The sequence below is a fragment of the Colobus angolensis genome, unplaced genomic scaffold (genome assembly GCF_000951035.1).
Source record: "Colobus angolensis palliatus isolate OR3802 unplaced genomic scaffold, Cang.pa_1.0 Scaffold131, whole genome shotgun sequence".
Classification (NCBI taxonomy): domain Eukaryota; kingdom Metazoa; phylum Chordata; class Mammalia; order Primates; family Cercopithecidae; genus Colobus; species Colobus angolensis.
In genome coordinates this window covers 122,713-130,097 of record NW_012114364.1, presented here as the reverse complement: position 1 = coordinate 130,097, position 7,385 = coordinate 122,713, and the positions used below count along the sequence as shown (strand labels likewise).

The 7,385-nt window shown below is 45.4% G+C and overlaps 1 protein-coding gene and 1 pseudogene across 1 annotated transcript in view; both read left to right on the top strand.

Annotated features, from left to right (window-relative positions):
* LOC105506107 overlaps positions 1 to 7,385 on the top strand; it is a 65,896-nt pseudogene that overhangs the window by 44,015 nt on the left and 14,496 nt on the right.
* The window catches only part of METTL20 (methyltransferase like 20), a 30,428-nt gene continuing 29,833 nt past the window's right edge, over positions 6,791 to 7,385 (top strand). The window contains exon 1 of the mRNA XM_011934079.1: positions 6,791 to 6,887. The gene's annotated coding sequence lies outside the window, so the exon portion shown is untranslated. The remainder of the gene's footprint in view (positions 6,888 to 7,385) is intronic.

The window sequence follows — 7,385 nt, the reverse complement described above, 5'->3', positions numbered from 1 at the left end:
CAGCTGCGGTTTTTATTTATTTATTTTTGAGAGGGAGTCTTGCTCTGTCACCCAGGTTGAAAAGCAGTGGTGCCATCTCGGCTCACTGCAAACTCCACCTCCCAGGTTAGCCTTAGCTTCCCGAGTCACTGGGACAACAGGCGTGTGCCACCACTCCTAGCCAATTTTTGTTTTTTTAGTAGAGACAGGTTTTCACCGTGTTGGCCAGGCTGGTCTCTAACTCCTGAACTCAAGTGATCCACCTGCCTCAATCTCCCAAAGTGCTGGGATTATAGGTGTGAGCCACCAGGCCCAGGCCACTGTAGCTTTTAATAATACTCATCAGGCTATCACCCTTCTGACAGAAGAGACTTACCAAAGAAGACAAATGGCTCTACAAAACTGTATGGCTTTAAACATTTTAACTGCAGCCCAAGGAGGAACTTCTGCCCTGATCAAAACTGAATGTTCTATTTATATTCCGGAGTCTTCCCATAATGTATCCCAGGCTATGAGCTCCTTGGAAACTCACATTACAGCGCTGATTCTCTGTCTCAAGGCCCCATAATAGCCGGTTTTGTTAGCTATCCAGCACTTGGAAAGGGTTTCTTTTCAGCATGCTTGGTATTGTAATATCAGTATTGGTTATTGTAAGTTGCTGTGCTTGTTACTTCTGTTGTACTTGTGTGGGGTTGCAAGATAAAATAGCTCAACAACTTATTTACCCATCTATTTACTAATTTCATATTTTAACTTTATAGGAACTAATAGGACATTGGTCAAGCAAGGAACCAACCGCCTGGCTCCCTGAAGAGGCTCAGTGCATGCATTCATGAAAGGACCCTGTCCCAGCAATCGATGTCGACTATCAGCAGGAAGAAGTTACAGAAGAATGACCTTTGCCCTCCTCTCCTCTTAAAATTAAGGGTTCTCTTAGCTGGGTGGCGCATGCCTGTAAACCCAGATACTAGGGAGGCTGAGGCACGAGAATCACTTGAGCCTGGGAGGTGGAGGCTGCAGTGAGCTGAGATCGCACCACCGCACTCTAGCCTGGGCGGCAGAGCGAGACCCTGTCTCAAAAAAACAAAACAAAACAAAAAGATTAAGGGTTCCCTCATAAATAGTGGGGGTAATGTTAGGGAAGCAGGAGCCTAGGAGGGCCAGAGTAGTGCCATTTTAAGTTCAGCTCCATCTTGAGAAATAGCAAAGCCCATTCTCTGTTGGTCACAACCCACACTCATGGGCTGTTTACAGTGGAAGAAGCAGCCTAAAGATACCTACAAGGACACACTCCTATGACAGCTGAGAGTCCAGATGTCCAATACCCATAACAATCTCTGTTTTCAAGATAATAATAGTTATGCTTTGATATACCCACACACTAGAATGTCAAGGCCAGTTTTCTTTAAATCAGTAGAGTCATACATTCTGTCATGCTGTCTGCTCACCCACACATGGACACAGCTTAGCTTAGCCTTTATATAGACAAGATCTCTAGCGAAGAAAAACAAAAAGCAGAGTCGAGGTGTTCCTGCTCTTGCTTTCTGAGGATGCCCTACTCTAATAGTATAGTTTCTAATAATGTTGCTTCTTTCACTGCACTCTGACTCATTTTGAAGTCCCTCCTGCTTGAGATCCAAGAACCCTCTCTTGGGGTCTGGATAGAGACCCCTTTTCCGGTAACACAATCATTGAAGGTATAGAGGTCCTGGACTGCTGGGAATATTTTATATTTCCTTCTGAAGACTCTCCATCCTGCCCTCATTTCTTAAAGCTGAGTTAATACCACTGCAGATAATTTATTTCTCCCTCCTGTATACATATCTTCCTTTTGTCCTCTTCTGTCACTTTTAATACTGCGTGGAGGTGCAAAACCACTTCTAGTAATGGCTGGGGAAACAAGCCGTGTAAGTCCCAGGGTGAAATAAGACTTTCTAAGAAACTACTTGAGTCTCAACCTCTAAAACCTTTCAAGTACCCAGATGTTTATTTTCATCTTGTCACAAATTTGTATATTCCTCTTCATCCTGTTAAAATCTACCTTGTTTTTCTTAAATTACCAACTTTCAAGGTAAATAAAACGTTGCTGGTTCTCTTTTTATCAGTGTGCCATTTTATTTTCACAATAGAATGGTCTTAAATTCATCCTTAAACTGTGAAACATGCAAGTCTCAAGTGATAACATGGCTTAGATAACTTTTGTTTGAGAGCCTGGAAACTAAGTGTCATCCATTACAATGTTTCTGTGTAAGGATATATTCCAACTCCCGAAATAACCAAGAGATGAGGTCTCTTTGTGCCAAGTTTATAAAACTCTTGGTTGTTATGTCTCATGCAGAGACATAATATTTGTTGATAGTTTAAATAATAATTATTATTAATATTAATAGAATGTTTTCTATGTTCCAGGCCTTGCTTTAAGAAGTTTATAGGCATTGACTCATTTAATTCTCACCACAACCTATGAAGTAGGTACTTCTTGTCCTCTCATTTTTCAATTTTATTTTGTTTTGTATTTTTAGTAAAGATGGGGTTTCGCCATGTTGCCCAGGCTGGTCTCGAACTCTTGAGCTCAAGCAATACACCCACCTTGGCCTCCCAAAATGCTGGCATTACAGGTGTGAGCCACCATGCCCAGCCTTGTTCTGTCATCTTATAGACAAATTCACCAAAGCATAGAGAGATTAAGGCACTTAATCAAGCTCACAGAGCTAGTAAGTGGTGAAACAGATTGACTTTAGAGCCACTATGCTCTGCCCTTTAACAGAATTCATTCTGTAACGTAAGGTTTATTTGGAGTCTCATTAGGCATATTTTGAAACTACTCAGATTAATATTAAAACTCCATGAAGGTAGGACCCAAGACTTATTCATTCCTGTTTCTCCCACAATTTTTTTTTTTTTTTGAGATAGAGTCTTACTCTGTCACCCAGGCTGGAGTGCAGTGGCACCATCTCGGCTCACTGCAACCTCCGCCTCCTGGGTTCAAGCAATTCTCCTGCCTCAGCCTCCCGAGTAGCTGGGACTACAGGCGCCCGCCACCACGCAGGGCTAATTTTCATTTTTTGTTTTTGTTTGTTTGAAACGGAGTCTTGCTCTGTCACCCAGGCTGGAGTGCTGTGGCGCGATCTCAGCTCACTGCAACCTCCACCTCCTGGGTTCAAGCGATTTTCCTGCCTCAACCTCCTGTGTAGCTGGGATTACAGGGGCATGCCACCACGCGCAGCTAATTTTTGTATTTTTAGTAGAGACAGAGTTTCACCATTTTGGCCAGGCTGGTCTCGAACTGCTGACCTCAGGTGATCCATCCACCTTGGGCTCCCAAAGTGCTGGGATTATAGGTGTGAGCCGCTGCATCTGGCCAATTTTTGTATTTATTTTAGTAGAGACAGGGTTTTGTCATGTTAGCCAGGCTGGTCTCAAACTCCTGACCTCAAGTGATCCGCCCACCTTGGCCTCCCAAAGTGCTGGGATTACAGGCAGGAGACACCGCACCTGGCCCCCTAGCAGGTTCTTGATAGTTGTTGACAATGGAGCTAGCTGGGGATTAGTTCCTCCGATGGTCATTATGCACCATAAGTTTCTGTGTTCTCAGTGTGCCGCCAAGGAACATGCTCCAGCAAACGTGAAAAATGCCAGAGCCATAAATTTTTTTTTTTTTTTTTGAGTCAGGGTCTCCCTCTGTCACCCAGCCTGGAGTGCAGTGGCATGATAACGGCTCACTGCATCCTCATCTGCCCAAGCCCAGGTGAGCCTCACACCTCAGCCCCCTGAGTAGCTGGGATTACAGGTGCACTCCACCACACCCGGCTAATTTTTGTATTTTTTTGTAGAGTTAGGGTTTCACTATGTTGCCCAGGCTAGCCTCAGACTCCTGGGCTCAAGCAATCCTCCCGCCTCAGCTTCCCAAAGTGCTGAGATTATAGGCGTGCACCACCACGCCAGGCCCAGAGCCATACATGTTGGTTTAACCAAAAGAGCTGAAGGATGGCTTGGAGCAGGGGCATAAATGATGTCCCTTTAGTTGTCAGGGATGACTGGGAGGGAAACCACCCTGCCACCCGCAGCGGTGCTTGGCCTTGTCAAAGAGCACCTTGTACTTGAGGTGCCCTCTTTGTCCTGGTCCCATCCGTTCACCAGCAGCCTTCACACATCTGTCCTAAAACCTTAGATTTTATCTATCTATTGCTGCACATACACCGGTGCCAGGGGCCACTGTCCACCACACCTGGCTAATTTTTTGCATTTTTGTAGAGATGGGGTTTCATCATGAAGGCCAGGCTGGTCTCAAACTCCTGACCTCAGGTGATCCACCTCCCTAGGCCTCCCAAAGTGTATTTGGATTACAGGCGTGAGACACCGTGCCCGGCCTCAAATGTTCATCTCTTCCAGAAATACCCTCAGAGGAACACCCAGAGGACCATTTGACTATCTGAGCACATTGCAACCCAGTCAAGCTGACACACAGAATTAACTCTCACAGAGCCAATAAAGAAGAAGTGGAAGAAAGTGCTTCTTCGGCTGCAGGATGAGGTGGGAGCAGGTGTTGTGACAGGCCCCCTCTGGCCACCGTCTCTAGTGTTTTGGGTTCAGCTCATTTCCTCCCCAGCACTGCTACTAATGTTCAAGGCATTATTTGATGAAGCCAGTTGCTGTCTAAGCAGGGTGTTGAAGGAAAGCAATTTTCTTTCTTTCTTTCTTTCTTTTTCTTTTTTTTTTTTTTGAGACAGGGTTTCTTTCTGTTGCTCAGGCTGGAGTGCAGTGACATGATCTTGACTCACTGCAGCCTCGAGCTCCCAAGTAGCTGGAACCACAAGTGATCCTCAGGTGATCAGGTGATTCTTTCATCTCAGCCTCCTGAGTAGCTGGGACCATGAGTGCACGCCACCACACCACACCCGGCTAATTTTCTTTCTTTTTAATAGAGATAGGGTCGCCCTACGTGGCCCAGGCTGGTCTCAAACTCCTGGGCTCAAGTGATCCTCTTGCCTTAGCATCCCAAAGGGCTGGGACTACAGGAGTGAGCTGCTGTGGCTGGCTTTTTGTTTTTTTTTTTTTTTTTTTTTTTTTTTTTTTTTTTGAGAGCAATTTTGGTAACTAGAGACTGCTGGGAAAGAGAATGTGAGCTATCGGAGAGTGCAGAGGACATAGAAGGAAGTCTTTAGAACTTGGATGGGAGTCCAGGTTCTGCCACTTCCAGGCCTTTGTGCATTTAGGCCAGTTACTTAAGCTGTTTGGCCTCAGTGTCCATATATTGCATTAACACTGGGAATAACAATTTTTACCTTACAAGATTGTTAAGGAAATTAAATGAGATCATGCGAATAAAGAGCCTGCCATAGAGTTGCACTCAGTAAATACTGTTTTACTTTCCTCTGAATTCCCTGCCTGTACTTTTGGCACCTGGAAAAATAATTAGGTAGAAATAAGCTGGAGAACAGCAGGGGAAAACAAGCTAAACTTTCTTGGACTACATTTTTACATGGATAAAAATTTTTGCACTGCAACTCTAAGCAGCACTCAGTATCTTTGAGATATTAGCGACATTTTTCTCTGGGGTCACTGGGCTAAGAGAGGTGGAGATAGGCTTTGTGCAATGCTGCCTTGTCCCCCTGCTCAGAGGCAGATGTGACTTAATGGGAAGAATCCTAGAGGCCTTCAGATGCTGTAGAGAAGATTCATGTTTGAAGAGAGTTAGCCCGGATGACATGAAAGTTGTTGTTGTTTTTTTCCAGAGAAAAGGAAAGAGACATAACATTCCCCCTTCCCGCCCAAGCATCAGCTTCCTCTTCTGAACAGGTTGCTGTAGAGATTAAAAACTTTGTACGCAGCACACTGTACACAGGCGATATGAAGTTGTTAGAATCTCATTACCATTGACAATGGCTAATTATAGATGTGAACATCGAAATGTGTCTGAAGGGGACAGAGAAGTTTGGTGAGGATAACTTACAATCTTTCCATCTTTTGTTTTGTTTTGTTTTAGAGAGGGTCTCGCAATGTCGCCCAGGCTGGAGTGCAGTGGCACGATCTTGGCTCACTGCAGCCTCCACCTCCCGGGTTCAAATAATTCTCGAATCTCAACCTCCCAAGTAGCTGGGATTACAGGCATGTGACACCGCGCCCAGCTCGTTTTTGTATTTTTAGTAGAGACGGCGTTTCACCATGTTGGCCAGGCTAGTCTAGAACTCCTGACATCACGTGGTCCGCCCACCCTGTCCTCCCAAAGTGCTGGGATTATAGGCGTAAGCCACCTCGCCCAGCCTTTTTTTGTTTTGTTTTGTTTTTTAGAGACAGCATCTTGCTCTATTCTTTAAGCTAAAGTGCAGTGGCTTGAACATGGCTAACTGTAGCCTCAACCTCCTGGGCTCAAGTGATCCTCCTGCCTCAGCCTCCTGAGTAGCTGGGATGACAGGTGTGCACCACCATCCTCAGCTAGTTCTTATCATTTTTGTGGAGACCAGGTTTCATTATGTTGCCCAGGCTGGAATTTTCGTATTTTTTGTCACAAAGCCTCGCTATGTTGCCCAGGCTGGTTTCAAACTCCTGACCTCAAGCAGTCCTCCCACCTTGGCCCCCCAAAGGATCTTGCGCTGAGATTACAAGCATGGCCCCTTCATCTTTTTATATTGTGTAATTATAATACAGAGTAGTTTGAGCTTGGTGATGCGAAAGCTTTCCTTTCGCCTTCCTGCCACTCCTTGTTTGTGTACTTTATTTTCAAAGGCCATTAACATGTTGACAGCCACTGAGCTGCTGTTTTTCTTTTGTTGTTCCCTTGACCACACTCCAACCATGACTCCCAATTAACATTCCTAATGGAATCCAAGTCTCTAGGCCTGACAGTCCAGGCCCTCCACCAGCCTGCCTCGCCCTATCCTCATTTTGTCTCCTGCAACCTGGCTCTGGTGAGTGCTCTTCCCTAGTCAGACTGGGCAGTTTATTTTTTATGCAATGAACTTGCAAATCCCTGCATTTGGCTCTGTGCTTGAAATAGCTTCCTCTTTCTCATTACCGAGTCTACCTCCTGTGTTTAAGTGCAGCTCTGGAACCAGACGACCTGAGTGTGTCATCCCAACTCCACCGCCAGCTATTCATGAGCCCTCAGGCAAGTTACTGAACCTTCCTGTGGCTTCACTTCTTTACCTCTAAAACAGAGGTCATAATAGTATACCTACATTCTAGACTTATATTGAAGCTTAAAGAGGTAATTTAGGGGCCGGGCGCGGTGGCTCATACCTGTAATCCCAGCACTTTGTGGGACTGAGGCAGGTGGATCACCTGAGGTCAGGAATGTGAGACCAGCCTGGTCAACATGGCAAAACCCCGTCTCTACTAAAAATACAAAAATTAGCCAGGTGTGGTGGCAGATGCCTGTAATCCCAGCTACTCGGGAGGCTGGGACA